Here is a 20,321-nt window from a genome sequence, read left to right as displayed (position 1 = left end):
TGGAGCGCAGCTGGGAAGAATTCCACGCTGTGAACTTGCGAGATCTAAATAATCACGCGAGACTGAGGCGCTCGCTCCCATTTACTGACGCAAATGACGTTTAGAAATGTTCAGCGTAGTGTCCGAATTCTCGTTTGTTCGTTCCCTATATAGTGCACTATATCATGAACACTATATAAGGAATAGTGAGTGAGTGAATAGGGAACGATTTCAAACACAGCTCGATGTCTCCCTGTCTGACAAGATCTTTACAGTTTGTCATAGCCTGTTATGAAAGGGAACGTATTTGCTGGCATACTCAGTAGCTTACATTATTCCTTAAAGGTTGCGTAGGTGATTCGCTTTTTTGGCCATTTTTGCAAAATTACTTGAAATCCTTATCATAACCCGCTTACAGCCACTGAGTTAGAAGTACTGACATGAAAATTAAACTTGTCAATCATCTGTGGAACGGGCAGGGCTCGAAAAACTCCAGCCAATCATTTCCATTGCCACCGAGTTTCATTGGACAGTAAGTACGTCAATCAAACGGTCGTACTGCACTCCCCCTCCCCCCCTCCCCCGCGCCCCGCGCGCGACCCCTTCGTGCAGTACTCGTGACCCAGAGCTCGTGACCCAGAGCAAGCTCCTGTTTGTTGTTATCCTGCGGTATCTACTGGAACTAGTTAATCCACATTTGGACCTAGCAGTAGAAGACAATTTCCATGGCAGACAAGACGCCACAATCCCCACCACCACCACCACCACCACCAGCAAAGAGAAGGAAAACTCTTTTTCAGAGAGTAATTGATAATAAAAACGCTGAAAGAGAAAAACTGAAATCAAGAATAATCCTAGGCGCTGCTTTTGAACGTTGGCGGCAACTGAAGGACGAGAAGGGTCTAAAAACCGATGCTTGTGTGGCGGTTGACCTAGTTTCAAAATTTATACCGTTTATACTCGGTAATACCGGTGTTGAGACGAGTGTATTACTCGGTGTGAAAATGTCCACACCGCGGCAACCCTAGTGAAAACCAGGACTTCCAATACAATTATATGAAACAAACATACATTTTCTAAAAATAGTAATGATTTATGTGACCGTTTAATGTTTATAACATCTGGTGCAACCATAGCCGCGAGAACGTATTCTCAGCAGGGGGTGCTGGAAAAAAAAAACAGGCCTGCACTAGACTCGCAACTCGTCACATTGATAAAAAAAAATATATAGCAGCGCAGCTCAATTACACCAGTGCATGCGCGCACAGTTGAAAATCGATCGTTGTGTTCACTTCCTTCACGACACCATGGTTCACATCCAGCTGCTCACAGAACAAGTTTAGCGCACCACCGCTACCCTCACACTTTTTCATATACCGGTAACCTTTTTTCAGCACTAGGACACATGAGCATTAAATAAATGCTGCGTCTCAACATGCCTTGGACAGCAGCGAGGATGACTCGCTTTGCCACGGGCCGAAACAGTTCGGAGCGACCACAGCCAGAGCGAACACAGCGGGGCAGAGGAGTGTCAGGAAGTCTTTGGTGTACACATCAGTACGGCCTATTTGCACTACTGTTTAGTGACAATGCAGTGTTTTATTCTATGCCTTTTTATTTTCGTATATTATTTCAATTAATACAATTTATTTATTCATGAAATCAAGATCTGGTCTTCAAATCTTTTTTCCAAATATAGGTCGTATTACAATGGGGTTTGTGTTTATATTCGGACCAATACGGTACAGCGGACGCTCGCATGACGTTAAGCATTTCCTGGTGCATAATGTGACGCTTCAGAACCTAAAATCCCGTTTCTCCCCGTTGATACGACAACACATAACGATAGTTATGTTATTATAACTCTAGTTCTATGATTGTAGGCGTAGCCGTCTAGGCTTCGCCTTATGGGCTTGTCCCGTGCGCGCGCCTGCGCGCGCTGAAAATTCAAACTATGCACCTATCAGCGTGGGCACCGCCCACATTTCCCACGGTATCGTGTCTATGTAACGCGGTGTATACCGTCGCTCATCCTCCACGCTTTTCTTTCAGCATTTGGAGGGTACAGCAGGTGGGAAACTAGACGGCTACGCCTACAATCATAGAACTAGAGTTATAATAACATAACTATCGTTCTATTTCATGTAGGCTACGCCGTCTAGGCTTCGCCTTATGGGCTAAGGTGAAGCTGCGAGCGGAGCCCGATCAATGTACTCCTGCTGGACCCCAGTCAAAACGACCTAAGTCACCAGAACACATTAATACTCAAAAAGCCAAGGAAGTGTAAAACACAACAGCTTTATAAAAACTAATTCCTCCTAGATCAAGCAACGCAATGATCAAGGGAGAAAAAAGTGAGTCTGTAAAGACTCCGGCTCTATTCCGTGCTTCATGGAACCCATGAAAAGGAAAAGAAAACCAGAGCAACACGGTTTCCATTAGGTCCGCTACCACCGGGGGCGGAGCTACGGAATTCGGCTCTCCAATAATGGGACTCTCTCGGCCGTTTCTTATTTGAAGAAAACGGCGGGAGTGCCTCACTGGTAAACAAAACCACCAGACAATTGGCGAGCCAATAGAAAACCCCCTAGCCTGTTTTTCATTTGAAAAAAGGTGGGAGAGTAAGAGACTGGTAATCAAGACCAACTCGCCAGCCGGCGAGAGGAAATCCAACCACGCCACTTTAAAGAACATCTATATTCTTAAGCCGTAAAAGGGGTCCCGGACTCTAGCACAGAGTTGCCGAGTGAGCCCCTGGACATGTCTAACATGTAAAAACGGACAAAGGGGCCGGGGGAAGACCAAGACGCAGCCGCGCAGATGTCTTCCACCGAAACGCCCTTGAGTAGAGCCGTTGAAGCGGCCACGCTCCGCGTGGAGTGAGCTTAACGCCCAACGGTGGCGCCAAGCCCTGCCGAGAGTAGGCTAGGCAAACGCCCTCACATATCCAGCGAGAAAACCGCTGCTTAGAGAGAGCGCGGCCCCTGCTAGCGTCGCTATAACACACAAACAACTGTTGTGTGGAGCGGAACGCTGCCGAGCGATTCACGTACATAGCCAACGCCCGAACCGGGCACAGGAGATGCAACTCAGCCTCCGCCTCACTAGAATGAGGCGGGGGGTGAAAAGCCTTAAGCACAATATCCCTCGACCGAAAATAACTATTAATGTTCTTCGGGAGGAACGCAGGATTAGGTCTGAGCAACGCGAAGGAGCTGTCCTCGTTTAGCAACAAGCAACTCGGGCTGACAGACAGAGCGGTTAGCTCACCGGCCCGCTTGGCAGAAACCAAGGCCAACAAGAGCGCCGTCTTAAATGACAGGGCATCCAAAGGGGCCTGGGAGAGAGGCTCGAAAGGATCCCTGGACAATCCGCGCAACACGGTGGGGAGATCCCAGCGTGGTGTAAGCACGCGTGAAACAGGCCTAACCCGTCTAGCCCCACGCAAGAATCTCTTGACCAGTGGATGGCTGAAGATCGGTCCACCATCACAGCCTGCATGGCCAGCCGAAACGGCTGCCGCATAGACCTTGATAGTGGAGAAGGCCAAACCTTTTTCCAATAAGTTTTGCAGAAACGAAAGCACGCTTCCCACCTCGCATTGAGATGGGACAGCGTGGTTCGTCTCACACCAATTAGAGAAGGCGCACCACTTCGCCGCATAGAGGGAAGAAGTAGAAGGCGCACGAGCACTCTGAATAGTGTTGATAACCGTCTCAGGCAAACCTTTGCCCTGCAGGATCAACCTCTCAGGAGCCAAACCAACAGCCGTCCCGAGACATCGGGCGGGTGGTGCACCGTCCCGTGGGCCTGTGAAAGCGCATCCGGCCTGAATGGTACTGGCCAAGGCGCCGACCGCGAGAGCGCGGCCAGCTCTGGAAACCACAGAGCTGAACGGTTCTCCGGGGCCACTAATATCAGGGACAGTCTCTCCTGTCTGACCCGTTCCAGAAGAGGAAGGATCAGCTGGAGCGGGGGAAACGCATACAAGAGAGCCCGCGGCCAAGGTGTGTGTGCCAACGCATCTACCCCCAACGGGGGAAGATCCCGAGGGCTGAGGGAGAACCACCACCTGCAGTGCGTGTTCTCCCGGGACGCGAAGAGGTCCACCTGCGCTGTCCCGAACCTCTGCCAGATCAGTCTGACAATGTCGGGATGTAACCGCCACTCGTCTCGGCGGGGACCGCCTCGAGACATGAGGTCCGCCCCAAAGTTCTGGGCGCCCGCGATATGCAGGGCTCTCAGACTGCGGAGATACTGATGAGCCCAAAGCCAGAGCTCGACCGCCTTTCGGTGGAGAGCAGGGGAGCGGACTCCCCCCTGTCTGTTGATGTACGCCGCCGCCGACACGCTGTCTGTCCTGATCAGAACGTGGCGGCCGCGCACCAGGTGAAAGAAATGCAACAGCACTTTCCTCACAGCGTCGAGCTCCAACACATGTATGTGTGCTGTAGGGGGCGTGCGCCACTCGTCTCCGACCGAGTGAGAGAGGCACGTTCCTCCCCAACCCGTCAACGAGGCGTCCGTGAAGACCACTACGTAGGACGCCACCCTGCCCAGTGGAACACCCTTGAGAAGGGCGGAGGGTCCTTTCCAATATTCCAGGTCTGGCGACACCGAACGGGGGACGAGGAGCACCCTGAGCTTGTGTCGCCTGGGGTCCAACCGTTGGCGAGCAAACCACCGCTGGAATCTGCGCATAAAAAGCAGACCCAGGGGGACCACGGGGTGGGCAGCTGCCATCAGCCCCAACAGGCGCATGGTGGACAGTGCGGTCACGTTTCTGCGAACGTGAAAACGGGAGAGCGCCGACAGGATGGCGTCTCGCCGAGGAGGCGAAAGCATCGCAGTCATGGTGGCTGAGTCTAGGCAGAGCCCCAAGTAGGCTGTCTGCCGGCTGGGGAGCGGGGAGCTCTTCTCCCAGTTGATGGCAAAACCCAGGAAGGAGAGATGGTTTATCACCAACATGGTGTCCCTTCTCGCGGTCTCTTCTGAGTTGCTCAGAATAAGCAGATCGTCTAGGTAGAAGAGAATCCTCTTTCCCTGACGTCTGAGCGGTTCCAACGCCGTCTCCACACACTTCGAGAAGGTGCGCGGAGCCAGGGAATAGCCGAACGGCAGACACTGGTACTCGTACGCCATCCCCATAAAGGCAAAGCGGAGAAACTTCCTGTGCGCCTGCCGAACAGGGACGTGGAAGTAAGCATCCTTGAGAGCCAGGGATGTGAACCAATCGTCCTCTCTCACACACCGGAACAATGCTCCGACCGTGAGCATTCTGAACTTCCTCGTGGCAACGAATCTGTTGAACACGCGAAGATCCAGAATAGGTCTCATTTCCCCTGACTTCTTGGAAACCAGGAAGTAGCGGGAATAAAAACCTAGGTGAGACTCGTGGGGGGGAACGACAGTGATGGCCCCCTTTACCAAGAGACGTGCCACCTCTGCTGCCAGAGCCGTGCTCGCAGCCGGGTCCCGTAGCGTGGTCTCCACCAACCCCATAAAGGGTGGGGGACAACGCTTGAACTGTATGGGATGGCCCCATCTCAACGTGGTGTCCAACCACGATGGCAGAACGCACCGCTCTTGCCAACACGCATAGCGGTTGGAGAGAGGGCGAGCCGACAGTTGAGGAAGACCGTCCAGGAATAACCCGTATTCCTCTGCCCCTACCGCCTTCACACTGCGTGTGAACCATGGGGGGCTCCCCACGAAAGGGAGGAGGCTCAGCGAGCGTAGGAGACGTACCACAACTAGCAGTTGTAAAAACAACGAGCTGTCTAGACGCCGCGCTCGTGCCCGCTGAACAGGGAGCGAGCCGTCCGGCCGCTGCACCTGTGCGCATGCGCTGTCCGCAGGCTGTAGCCAAAGCGCGCGGACCCATCTCCTCACCTATAATGTGGGGAACCAGGAGACCGGTACAAGCGGCCGTATCCACGGGCTCGTGCAACGAGTCTCTGATCCGTCCACGAGGCTCCAAGGGACGCCGCTTCTTAGAAGCAGGTGAACCAGAGGCCATGTGAACACGCCGTCCGACCGCCACCCTACAGCCACCGGGCTGAGAGGGGGAAAGAGGCAACATGGAGGAGCGCACCACAAGCGTAGGACGCAGGTGGCCTGGGGAATATCGCTCTTTAGGTACCATGTACTGCCGTTCGGCCGAACGGTCTTTACTCTTTTCTTTAATAGGGAAAGAAAAAGTAGGAGCAAGCGTCCGGAACTTCCCGCTCCGTGGCGCTGCTGCTCTCCCCGTGCGCGGCGGCTGCGGCTGCTGCACCGGGGCTGGAGTCGGAGGCGGCCCCATGGAACGCTGGGACCGGCCTGGACCCCGCTTCCTCTCAGCCTGCTGGCGGGAGGAGCCCGTGAGAATCGTCCCGAACCGGGAACGATTCTCACGGACTGACTGCTGGTGCGCGAGCACCTCGGAGAACCTGGGACCAAATAGGCCATCCGGCGCTAGTGGACCCTGGACGAGGCTGACCCGCTCTCGTTCCGGCACCGCAGTGTGGGAGAGCCATATGACCCTTTGAATCATGGTAGCCCACGCCATATGCCGGCCGGCCGAAACGGCTATCGGCTGGCATAACTGGAGGATGGCGCTGGAAAAGCGGGAAACCGCCAGCCATCTCGCGGCTTCCTCCGGGCCGTAGGCCTCCCTGTCAGCCGACAAGGAGACCATGGCAGAGGAGAGCAGGGCGATGTTGTTGACCGCCGCCGCGGATTGAGAGGCACAAACGAGCACCCTGTCCGTTAGGCCGACAATCTGCCTCTGGAGGCGGTCGGGGGGCAGCGGCTTTTCGTTAAGGAGCCATCCGGCGCCCGGACAGAGACGCGCTGCCAGGGGAGGCTCCAGACGAGGGATCCCCCTCGCCTGAGTATCGGCCCACCCCTCCACGTTGGTGAAATCCGTGTAGGATCTTACCGGAGCCTTCAGGGTCGAAGGGTCCTCACCGGCAGCAATAAACAAGTGCTGCAAAGGCGGGAACAAGGGGCACTGGGTAACCCGCCGGGAAAAAGATGGGGTGCGAAAGCACTCGCCCTGCATATCGTCAGATACGGGGGCGAGAGGCGGGGCCGGCATGGGAATCCCTTTGATGGCCGCCGCCTCACCCATGATCTCCCGGAAGAGATCGGTCATCCAGCGCGGACCCTCGTGTTGTATGACGGTGGCGGTTGTAACCCGAGAGCGGGAAAAACCGGACGCCGAGTCGCCGTCCAGGGAGGCGTCGATGATGCCATCTTCGACGTCAGGTCCGAATAGGTCGATGGCGTCAGCCATTTCCACCGCAGGGGAAAAGAAGAGATGCCTGGAGAGGATCCCCTCTTCAGGCAGCTCCCGGCAGGCGACACAGGAGACGGGGGCCGCCATAGCAGCCGCGGCGTGGTCGGCGCCGAGGCACCAAAAGCACGCCAAGTGCCCGTCACCCGGTGCCAGGGAGGCGGGACAGGAGGCGCATAGGAGTCCTGAAAAGGACCTAGCTCTAGGAGCGCTCTCAGGTGGCCCTGAAAAGGGCCGTTTGTCCGCGGCCTCGCCCGAGCCGCTGCCACCGGCTTGGGAGATCCGTGTTGAAGTTCTCATCTTCTTAATAGTAGTTCTCAATTTCTCGCTGATAAGCACAAGTGCTGAAAGAAAAGGGAGGATGAGCGACGGTATACACCGCGTTATATAGACACGATACCGTGGGAAATGTGGGCGGTGCCCACGCTGATAGGTGCATAGTTTGAATTTTCAGCGCGCGCAGGCGCGCGCACGGGACAAGCCCATAAGGCGAAGCCTAGACAGCGTAGCCTACATGAACTAGAACCGGCGTTTTCAGAAATCTCCACTTTGGTTTTTAGAAATGATCGTTTTCTGTGATAAGACAGGGCCTCGGACAGGGGGTGTTGCAGCACCCCCAAAACCCCTACTTCCCGCGGTACTGGGTGCAATTTACAGCTGAATGTAGTGCCATGTTGTTAAACGAAAACCTACGCTAGCCTGGCTCGCTCTCGCGCATCTCTGTTCGCGCTCGTGCATGATTGCGTGTCCAGGTACTTGGAATGGGTGGAGTCAGAGTCAGCGTTGAAGGAGAGGGGGTAGGACCATTTGAGTTGTGTATTTTCAAAATCTGCTGGCGTTTCGCAAATCGCGTACCCAACCTTTAAGGTCATCTTGTCCAGAATATGTACATTTTAATACTGGGAACTGTCTTTGTGGGTTATAGGCCTATGTTACAGTTTTCACCTGTACTTGTTTGTGAGTTGTGGTGAGCTTTGGTTGCGTTAAATTGTTGTATTTTCCTTGCTCAGGCAGATGGTGATCAAACCACGCATTCCATATTCCCAGCATAAAAGCTATTTTCACCTAATAACTGTATGCATGCTAAAGTAAAAGTTATGCTTACATCAGAGCAATTGGATCACAACCAAAGAACATCAATTAAAGATTAAATTCAAAATAAATTATCTTGAGTGTTAAAATTATTTCATCATTTTAGTATATTTCATCATACAGAATATTGTGTGCATATTTTCAATTTCAAATATTTGATGTAATTAGTATTTCTGGACTGTCTCGATATTGTGGGTTTGACTTATAGTCCATCATACCCAGGACTACAGTTCCCTTGATATCTACATAAGTGTGTCATTTACCATTCATCATTTACCATTGACCTTTTGTACTGCTGTGTTCACTTGTTCTTGTCTTAAAGAAGTACATTGATTAAAAGCTTGATAATTAGATCGATTTTTGCAAGGATTTAGTTGTCCTATAGCTCTGCTATTTGAAGACTGATACTAAATGTTAGTTTTTTTGTCTTTATATTGTGTTCGGCTTGATGCTAAAATTATCTTTTCTTTCTTTTCAGATTTTTCAAAAAGACAAAGTTCCTATGCAGTGGACGTGTAAGTACTGCACATTTTGTGCTGAAAAGAGGAGCTACTTACTTAAGCATTACCGCTTAAAACATGGGTGCCACACTCGAATATCACCACTACCATGCCGGAATGCCTTTGCACATTTAAATCTTTCGATGCAGTCAAAGTCCACCTATCAACATGGCACACTCAAAAGGACCTGGGGAACTTGGGTGAAACTGATGAGGATGAGTTTGAGGTTACTGAGCTCAGTGAAGATGTGGAGGTCTTGGAGAGTCAGTTGGAACATAATGTAGCTGCTCTTTTTCTGAAAATGTCATAAATTCTTAACATCTCTGAAAGTGCCCTGCAAGAAGTTATAGAGCAGATCAACCAAATGTATGTGCTTTCACAGCCATTGTTACATACATCTGTTGGAAAAATACTAAATGAACATTGTGGAGATGTTGAGGACTCTTTAGTGAGTGAGATAGCTAAAGTGTTTACTGAGAATAATGTAGTCCTGAATTCACTTCTACTGGGGGGTCATTGTCAACCACTTCCAAGCGAACATCATACATTTCAAAAGAGTTATCATTGGTAACGCCCGTTGAGTTTGTCCTAAAGAATGACAGGCAGACAGTTGTGTGTATCCCCATACTAAAAATGCTGCAGACATTACTAAGATGTGTCTGCAGATGAATGTTTTAGCAAAGCATAAATTGCAATGCTGAATAATGTGTGTGTTTGCACGATATGGGCAAAATATGATATCCCGATATTTTTTGGCTGAATGGCGATATACGATAGGCCTATATATCTCGATATTTTCTATAGAGTGGGTTAGATGTTTTTTTTGTAAGTCAAAAGCCACATGTGAGATGTTGCAAGCACTTTTATTAAAACATAGGTCCATATGACTGCAACATGTGATTTTGTATCGTTATTTTCAACAGAATTGAATGAACATGTAAAAAAAAAAAGTGACTTTTTTCACCTTCTTCACAAAATAATCACCTATGCAAAACAATATAAAGCTGTAGGTTACACACATTAGCTACCATTAACAGCATTGGCTTCGTCGCATTGTCCTGCGTACTACGGTGAGGGTTTCAGTGCGCCGTAACTTTAATCCCCCGCCCCCTCCCTTCTCCGTTCCATTTGGGAACATGTTTGGTTTCATTTCGCTTGTTTCGTATATTTTAATTAATTAATTAAGAGCGTCACCAGAGGGCGCCCCCAACACATTTGCAGAGCGCCGGTGTCATGCCAAATTTGTACCGGCTGCCAAATTTGTACCGGGCGCGTCATCCATACGTAATCCACTCCAAATCTGCCTGGCAACAGATGATCGCTTCGTCCGTTGCCTGGCAACGGACGATCGCGTCGAATGACGTGAACATTCGCGAACCTTCTATCTAGCGATCCGTTATCTGTATTGTGCTATTTCGTCCTTGACCTGCTTTAAACACTCAGTTTACTTGCTAAATTTGATTAAACAATGAAATACAATACAAATATAAAGTAAAAACAAGTGTTATCTAGCGATCCGTTTTCTGTATTATGTTATTTCGTCTTTGGCAACATGAGCGCGAATGTTTTTTGAAACCCGCTTTAAACACTCAGTTTACTAGCTAAATTTGATTAAAAAATTAAATACAATACAAATATAAAGTAAAAACAAGTGTTATCTAGCGATCTGTTAACTGTACTATGTTATTTCGTCTTTGGAAACATGAGCGCGAAAGTTTTTTGAAACCTGCCCGGCAACGGACGACGCGATCATCTGTTGCAGGCAGGTTTGGAATGGATTACGTATGGATGACGCGCCCGGTACAAATTTGGCAGCCGGTACAAATTTAGTGTGACAGAGCCGTTGTTTCTCCTCTTTGAAACAATTCCGTCTACCGCCGCCGTCTCGTTTTCTTTACGGGTATCATCCATGCTTGTTGTGTTGTGAGGGGGCGGCGGGGGCGGGAATGAGGCGTCTTTGCACACGGCACGTTCGGAAAGACAGAGTGAGAGGGGAGGGGTCGCGCTCACAGTCTCCAAGGCAAGCACTGTAGACGCTTGAGGGGGAAACTGACCATTTAAAAGGTCCCATGACATGCTATTTTATGTATTCTTTAATATAGCTATTAGTGGGCAACTAACACAGTATTCAAAGACGTTCCCGAAATTCAGCCGTGGTGCAGAGTTACAGCCACTCCGAGCCAGTCGCACATTGAGCTTCCCCCAAATGCGCTGTTTTGGTGTCTCTAGCTATAATGCAAATGAGGAGGAGCGAGGCGGGTCAAGGAGGAGGGTGGGGGTGTGGCCCTGAGCAGCTTGCAGCCACGGTACCATGCGCTCTGTTTACAGTGGATGTATCGCAATGGCGAGGCGCACACAGCCTTTAGCCGTGTTCTGTAAATATTCTAGCACACACGGGAGTCCTGGAGCTCTATATCTAAATATTATCATATAGCCTACACAGATATCTATATCATATAACATATATTATCACGGCCAAAAGCTGTGTGAGCCGATGTTATGAATCTCAAACGACCGCGTTGGGTTTCTCCGACGTTCCTGGTTCTTCCACGTCCACATCAATGTGAAGTAGACACTGTAACGCAAGTGTTTCTTGTCGGTTCTTTGACGTGTCTTGTATTTCCACAACGAGACTGTTGTGGGGGTTATCTGAGCCATGGTTGAGAAGGAATTGGGGGAAAGGAACTTTGGCTTTGACTCCCTCAAGAACATGAACCACGACATGGAGGAGAAAGGGATTGTTGGCGGCGAATGTCTCCCGCTTGAGCCCCGCTGAGGGACCACCGCCGGAGTCTCGTATCTCAATACGAGACTCGTATTGAGATAACCCCCAATACGAGTCTCGTTGTAGAAATACCAGAGACGAGAGTCCGACGTGTTATGCGCCATAACACCAAAAGCAGAACGGTTATCCAAATAACAAGGAAGTGTACAACACTTGCGTTACAGTCCTGGAGCTCTATATCTAAATAATATCATATAATACATAGATATCTATATCATATGATACATATTATCACGGCCAAAAGCTGTGTGCGCCACCAGACGATATTATGAATCACAAACGACTTTGTCGGGTTCTGCGACGTCTCTGGTTCTTCCACTTTCACATCAACCTGAAGTCGACTGAACCGCATGCTGCCGGCTGCCCGCTGCCGGGCGATGGTGCCTCGCGGCAACCGGCGGCATGACGCAGTTCATGTACTTCAGCGAGACAAAGCCAAAGTTCCTTTCCCCCAATTCCTTCTCAACCATGGCTCACAACAGTCCACAACAAATACAAGACACGTTGTGGAAATACAAGACACGTCAAAGAACCGACAAGAAACACTTGCGTTACAGTGTGTGTATTCACACACACACATGTGGCGCTCGCACGGTCGAGTCTCATTGGCGTGCCAACGTCTCTGGGCGGGCCAGGCAGAGTAAGGGGAGGAGCTGAGATTCTTGGTGACGTCCTAATTACAGACATTCCAAATCAGCGCACTTGAGCCTCTGTTTTTTCAAAGGCGAGCAGAACAGCTAGTGCTCGTTTTACACCAAACGCAAGTTTTAGCCACTGGGGGACCATAGGCAGGCTAGGGGAACTCATATTTACGTTAGAAAACCTCATAAAGTGAGATTTTCATGTCATGGGACCTTTAACGCATATCGATATAAACGATATTGTCAAATCTTGTATCCCCTTGGAAATTATATCGATATATCGTACATAGCCAATATATCCTGCAGCCCTACTTTGTAGGATACAGCGAGAGATGAGGCCCTAGAATAAATCACTGTTGGTGTGCTGACAGTTATCAGTGAAGATAGTCTTCACGAGGGTCAAAGCTCAGTGGACCTCCAGCCCATCATTCTGGAGGGAGGTATTGTCATGGATCATATTAAAAACTTGCCTCTGGCAGTTTGTCTGTTGTTTGGGCTCATGCATTGCATTTGGATTACCCAAAATGCATGGCAAATATTATGGAGTCAGTTTCCTGCCATAATTCAAACCTGAAAAAAAAAGTTTCAAAGGCTTGTAAGTCTGGGTTTGAAAACTCAACACCTTGTAAAAAAGGTTTTGCAACACTGAAAAAATAGATTAGAACCTGAAAAAAAATAAAAATAAAATTCAAACATCTGTAAACATGATTTTGTGTTCATTTTATCTTCTTCATCATTTTCACCAACACATTTTCAAAGTTCAAACAATTTCACCAGCGCATTTGCAGAGTTTCAAATCTGGCACTGTTCTAACAGTGTATTTCATTGTTGCCCGGTTTTGAAACCTTGTAAATGGGATTCTGCAAACAGGTGTTCATACATTGAGAAATACGTTTTGAAAGGTTGAATATTTAGTTTTAAAAACTTGTAAAGGTGTACGTTTACGACATTGCAACGTATTTTTTCAGAACTGACTTTTCAGCACTGACTTTTCAGAGATTTGACCACACAGGCGCAAGCTTTGAGTCACGGGAATATTGGCAGTGTTCTGACGCCACTCGTTTTGAAACTCCTGACAGTCGAATCTGAAAAAAAAAAGAACGTTCCTGGGGGCGGGACCATTTAGCTCTAAACCTATTGGTTGCGCTCGGCTGACGTACATTCCAATCACATGTGCCGTTCACCGGGCTGTGCGTGATTGACAGTGCTCTGCCGATGACACGAATAACAAGCGACTTTCGCGGTTGATTTTGATTTCCATTTTCTGGAACCAATAGCTGTGTTCGAAATCGTTCCCTATACACTCGTTCCCTATTCCCTATATAGTGTACATGATATAGTGCACTATATAGGGAATAGGGAACGAGAATTTGGACACTACGCTGAACATTTCTAAACGTCATTTGCGTCAGTAAATGCGCCGGGTATTTGTGTGACGCAGACAGATGCGCCCACATCATGTAAACAAACCGGTCACTCACGACGAAAGCTGGAGGTTGTATTGATGTTGAATGTTACATTTCCTTGTTTAATTAATTTTGAATGTTAAATATTCTATGTCAAATCACAAATAAATTGTTGACATTTCTAAACGAAAGCCGGAGACTCCATCATTAAATGTATTCGTTTTCGCGGTTATATTTCAAACCCAGACTTACAAGCCTTTGAAACTTTTTTTTTCAGGTTTGAATTATGGCAGGAAACTGACTCCATACAGAGGCCGCTGTAACTGTGCTTTGATACATAAATAATTTACTTATATCTCAATTACTATTTCAAATTACAGCAGATATATTGAATATGTTGGCAGTTGGGTCTTCACAGCTGAGGCAAACATTTGTTGCTGAATCATTCAACAAAGAATGTCTGAAGTGGGATTCGAACCCACGCCTCCAGGGGAGACTGCGACCTGAACGCAGCGCCTTAGACCGCTCGGCCATCCAGACATGTAGGGAATATCGTATGTACCCTAGTTTAACTCCACTATATAGTGGCGTGCACCCTATTTAGTGCACTACATCCATGATAGGGAACGATTTCGAACACAGCTATAGTCTCATCTCCATAGGACGCGACTAGCAAGGACGCGGTCCTAGCAAGGCTGCAGCCTTCACTTTGGGAAACAGCCATGGTTCCAGAAAATGGAATTCAAAATCAACCGCGAAAGTCGCTTGTTATTCGTGTCACCGGCAGAGCACTGTCAATCACGCACAGCCCGGTGAACGGCACATGTGATTGGAATGTACGTCAGCCGAGAGCAACCAATAGGTTTAGAGCTAAATGGTCCCGCCCCCAGGAACGTTTTTTTTTTTTCGATTCGACTGTCAAGAGTTTCAAAACGAGTTGCGTCAGAACACTGCCAATATTCACGGGACTTAAAGCTTGCGCCTGTGTGGTCAAATCTCTGAAAAGTCAGTTCTGAAAAAATACGTTGCAATGTCGTAAACGTACACCTTTACAAGTTTTTAAAACTAAATATTCAACCTTTCAAAACGTATTTCTCAATGTATGAACACCTGTTTGCAGAATCCCATTTACAAGGGTTCAAAACCGGGCAACAATGAAATACACTGTTACAACAGTGCCAGATTTGAAACTCTGCAAATGCGCTGGTGAAATTGTTTGAACTTTGAAAATGTGTTGGTGAAAATGACGAAGAAGATAAAATAGAACACAAAATCATATTTACAGATGTTTGAATTTTAGTTTTTTTTTTTTCAGGTTATAATCTCTTTTTTCAGTGTTGCAAAACCTTTTTTACAAGGTGTTGAGTTTTCAAACCCAGACTTACAAGCCTTTGAAACTTTTTTTTTCAGGTTTGAATTATGGCAGGAAACTGACTCCATAAAATACACTCAACTTCATTCAGACTGTGATGCTTGGACTGGGAAAGAAAAACCTCCCACCAAAACTGGTAACTCTGAAGAACAGTCTTCTGGATTAACGTGCCATCAGCTGTAGATAGCACTTTGTAAGCTTTGCAGCTATTAATGTTCTCCTGTTATCATAGAAAGTTTGATGCTTTCATGCAAATGTTCTCTCTTATTTACGATCTCAATAAAAAAACAATAAAAAAATAACAACATTAAAGTCTGTACCATGTTATGCAGGCCAGGTATGCTAATGATGCTTTTCTTTCTGTTTAATCTTTCTGTTTAATCCTTGCACTGCTCACTTTTGGACACAAAAGCATTTGTTGTACTTTCAGTTTTGATAAGAAATGCACTGATTTTGCATGCACTGAAGTAGGGCCCGACCGATATTGATTTTTGAGTGCCGATGCCGATGCCGATTATTTTCAGAGAAAAATTACGATTACGATTTAATCGGCCGATTTAAAAAAAAAAAAAAAAAAAAAAAAACAACAACATATAAAACGTAGTTTTTGATACCTTAAATATACTTTAAACACTTTTGACGAATATGTGAATTGAATGCAGAACCTTTGAGTGTTTTAGAATACATTTACAGTCAAAAATTAGTGTAATGTAAAATGTAAAATAAATAACTAACTCCCAATGTGCTGCGCTCGTGAGCAGTGACTAACACGTGCGTGCTGAGCAGTATGGTCTCACCGTTAGAGTCTACAGTATAACAAATTAACATGGCCTGGGACCTAAAGAAAAACAGGCACAACATGCTCAAACAACGCCTCTTGTGTACATTGGTGAGGTGAGTGCGCAGCTGCCTGAACGAGCGTGCTTTCATGTTGTACGGTAAAATTCAATCTCCTCTTTTTTACTCCAGCTAAAGTTGTTAATTAGCAAGGCGAGTAGGAGCGCAATCTGCAGGATACTAAGCGCAATAACATTTAAAAAAATAAATAATAAAATAGGCCGGTTTTTGGCCGATGCCGATTATTTTCAAAAAGGCTATAATCGGCCGATTAAATCGGCAGGCCGATGAATCGGTCGGGCCCTACACTGAAGTCCTGTAGTTATCAGGCGTTTACCTGTTTAATATTGGGAGACTGTTACATGCATAGAATTAGCTCACAGAAATGTAGTTATATTTTTTATTTTTATATTTTTCCATGTCATTTTCCACAGGTAAATCAAACACCAGCTTTCTTGTTTAGCTGCTGTTTTTTACTTAAATGTGCATTGAATAAATGCTGCAATGCAGCTGAATCAACCCAGTGTTCTTTTAACGTATATGTTTGTGGTGGGTTTTTCCTTTATTAGATAGTAACAGCAAAAATAGATAAGAAATGGGGGAGAGAAGGGGCCACAGGTTGGACCCAAACCTGGGCAGCTGCAACAAGTACCCAATCAAGGAAATTGATTTCTTTAATTTATGGGAGCTTGAAAAATTAGTGAACCGAACTAAAAATGCTAAGTTGTAGGTATTTAGTAATTCTAAGTGGGGTTAAAAATATATCAAGCAGTCCACACAAAATGAAAAAAATAAGTCAACACTAAGCCCTGCTATTAAGTTACATGAACATACAAAAAACGTGTTAATGGTACTACTTGATTTAGTACTGCACACTTAAAATAAACAAGCTTTTCTAACTCACTAATCTTAGGATTACTTTGCTTAATTTTTTTGAGGCAACAATTTGCATACTTTTTTTAAGTAAGGTCAACTAATTACATTTTACAGTGTACGAAACTGGAGGTAACAGTGCTTGTGATAAAGTTCCAACTTTAAAAACATACAGATTGGTCTGATTTTATGAAGACCTATGCGATTTCACACCAGAAATTTTGAATCTTTTTCATGTCAAGAGAATTGGTCTGCTATGTGTTTTTTCTTCCTTTGTTTGAAACAAAAATTAGGAATTTCTTGAGGATTACAGACTTACGCCCCGTGCCCACTACATGCGTCCGTTGCGTGATCCCCATTGACTTTAATGGGGACGGACGCGCAATGCATTGTGGATCCGTACGTTCCGTTGGAGCCTTCGGCTCTGTCAGAAAGTTGAAAAATGTTCAACTTTTTGGCAGCGACGGATCCGTCATCCAATCAGATCGCTGTACGGTTGCTGATTGACACCCCGCCCTCATGGGTAAAATCCTCGGTTTGTCGATGCTCATGCTAAAGATCATGTGTTTTTCCCCGCGTGTGATTTGTTGACCATTATGTTAATTTTGATGTGCCTGTCCCCGGACGTGATTGGCTGCTGCATCGGAGGGCCGAGGATCCGGGAGGATAAAGCATGGGCGAACTCAACATCCACGGCAGCTGGCCTTGGATATGAAGCTTGCCATATTGGGTCTTCGAATGGTTATTTGTTGGTTGATCGAGGTTCTTGTTAATTGCTACACGGGAACTTATCCCATGCTCTGGGCTAAATATACAAATAAACAACTTCCAGTTAACCAAAGACATCTGGTTTTATGTTGCCACCCCTTCCCCTAGCGGGGGACGTAACAATCGCGTATGCAAATTTAAGCACTGTGACGCGACTCGGCCTCTGACGATACTGCATGGAAAGCGGGTCATCTTGCATCGCAACAAGCAGGAAGTAGCGGGAAGAACCCGGCGAAGCGATTTGATTGGCTGACGGATGCATCTGCAAAGACTACTCCCCCATCAGTCAGCCACGCCTTCCCACATCAGTCAACGGACGCATGTAGTGGGCACGGGGCGTCAGGAGACAAGAGTTCACCGTTCAAAGCGGGATGTTTATTGCGGGGGAGGAGCCGCCGCGGAACGTATTCTCAGCAGGGGGTTCTGGAAAAAAAAACCTCAGTCTACACTGACTCTAGACTCGCTACATTGATAAAAAATATATATAGCAGCGCAGCTCAATTACACCAGTGCATGCGCGCACAGTCGAAAATCGATCGTTGTGTTCACACCATGGTTCACATCCAGCTGCTCACATAACAAGTTTAGCGCACCACCGCTCCCCTCACACTTTTTCATATAACTTTTTTTCAGCACTAGGCAGAGCGAACACAGCGGGGCAGAGGAGTGTCAGGAATAGTCTTTGGTGTATACATCAGTACGGCCTATTTGCACTACTGTTTCAATGCAGTGTTTTATTCTATGCCTTTTTATTTTCGTATATTATTTCAATGAATACAATTTATTTATTTATAAAAACAAGATCTGGTCTTCAAATCTTTTTTCCAAATATAGGTCGTCCTACAATGGGGTTTTTGTTTATATTCGGACCAATACGGTACAGCGGGCGCTCAGATGACGTTAAGCATTTCCTGGTGCATAATGTGACGCTTCAGAACCTAAAATCCCGTTTGTCCCCGTTGACACGACAACACATAACCGGCGTTTTCAGAAATCTCCACTTTGGCCGGAGTTTTTAGAAATGATCGTTTTCTGTGATAAGACAGGGCCTCAGACAGGGGGTGCTGCAGCACCCCTACTTCCCGTGGTACAGTCGTGATCGTAATTTCCGGTAAGTGCACCACGGAGTACTCGATTTGGAACAGCACTCACATCTGAAAGATTACCGTACTCAAGTGAGTACGGATAGTGCAGATAGTGTACTTCCTTTAAGTAGGCTATACTCATGGAAGTACGGGTATTGGAACACGGCACCGGGCTGTAGTGGTGTCTATATAAGGCTCACCCTTCTGCAGATCTGGGCTGGCTCTTGCTGCTGCAGCCATTGCTTTTGTTCTACTTGTTTGCCACACACATTACACTACTTGATTACTGACATTTATATATGTTCTGTTGTTTATAGTCTTGGGTTTTGAATAAATGTTAAGTTAATTTCACTCTATAGTCTGGTCTCCCATCTTTGCCACAGTCAAGAGCCGGGCTGTGACAACTAATTGTACAGCCATTTATAAGTAACTTACTTATTAACTTACTGTTGGCATCTAAAATGCAATTTTGCAGTTTGCAGATGATTATCCCGACATCAGTGATGTCGAGACATCTCCACGGGCTGTTCATCAGGCACGTCTGAATGTTGCTACTGCACTGCTTCAGTGTAAAGGTGCGGCCACACCACTCCAAGTGCCCCTGACTGCAGCCCGCAGATCGAGGAGGAGCTAAATGTGGGCGGGCTTAAACGTTTAACTCCGCCCACATTTAAGGAAAATTCCGCGCAGTATCATACGTTCTCCCGCTTTCGAGCGGAGGAGCTAAATGTGGGCGGGTCTAAACGTTTAACCCATGGTTTTATGCTCTCGGGCGCCATCTGGTGGCGGAGATCCGGCAGCACATTCTCAAACATCAATACAGCACAGCACAGCACAATGACTAACCGGTAATATGGAAAAGGGTTCATGCATTTGATAGACTTAGACATTCCTACTTTTAACTTGTCATTTTGCATGTTAACTCGCATGACAGAGCTGAGTGTTAACCACACTCCCTCAGAAATTAACGCTGTACCTAGTACAGGCGTGCAAAATCGCATGGCAAATCGCATGATAAACCGCATGTCAACTCAAATACTAACAACTAACCGGACCCCCCCTGAAATTAACACTGTACCTATATGTACAGTGGCGCGGCCCCGCTCTGTCTCGAGGTGTAAAACCCGCAGGCGAGCGCCGCGACCAGTATGTCCAACTCTGGCGATCCCACTGATCGCCTCAGAGCTGAGTGTTAACCAGACTCCCTCTGAAAATAACCCTGTACCTATATGTACGGTGGTGCGGCCTCGCGCTGTCTCGAGGTGTAAAACCCGCAGACGAGGGCCGCATCCAGTATGTCGAAACCGCGGTATCCCCCTGACCGCTTCAGAGCTGAGTGTTAACCAGACTCCCTCTGAAAATAATAAAAGGGAAGTACTCAGAATAGGGTTCATGAACATAAGGTCGCTTTCATCGAAGGCGCTCTTGGTTCATGATTTAATTATTGATAAAAAGATCGACATACTGGGGCTTTCTGAAACCTGGTTAAAACCAGATGAGTTTCTAGCCTTAAACGAAGCTACTCCACCCCATTACATTAGCACCCAAGTATCTAGAGAAGTTAAGAAAGGTGGTGGAGTAGCCCTGATATCTAATTCTAAGCTTAATTTAAAGCCGAAGAATAGATATATTTTCAGATCCTTTGAGGTGCTAGCGCTCTGCACCTCAGCTCCTCGAGAAGCAAAACGAGTTCCAGACTCTTTT

The 20,321-nt window shown here is 47.1% G+C and overlaps 1 non-coding gene across 1 annotated transcript; it reads right to left on the bottom strand.

Moving 5' to 3' along the window:
- Positions 1-14,139: 14,139 nt before the first annotated feature.
- Positions 14,140-14,222, bottom strand: trnal-cag (transfer RNA leucine (anticodon CAG)). The gene has a single exon. It is a non-coding gene; the product is annotated as a tRNA-Leu (tRNA).
- Between the last annotated feature and the right edge of the window lie 6,099 nt (positions 14,223-20,321).

This window comes from Gadus chalcogrammus, chromosome 7 (assembly GCF_026213295.1).
Source record: "Gadus chalcogrammus isolate NIFS_2021 chromosome 7, NIFS_Gcha_1.0, whole genome shotgun sequence".
In the NCBI taxonomy this organism is placed as follows: Eukaryota; Metazoa; Chordata; class Actinopteri; order Gadiformes; family Gadidae; genus Gadus; species Gadus chalcogrammus.
This window is presented reverse-complemented; position numbering and strand designations above follow the sequence as displayed.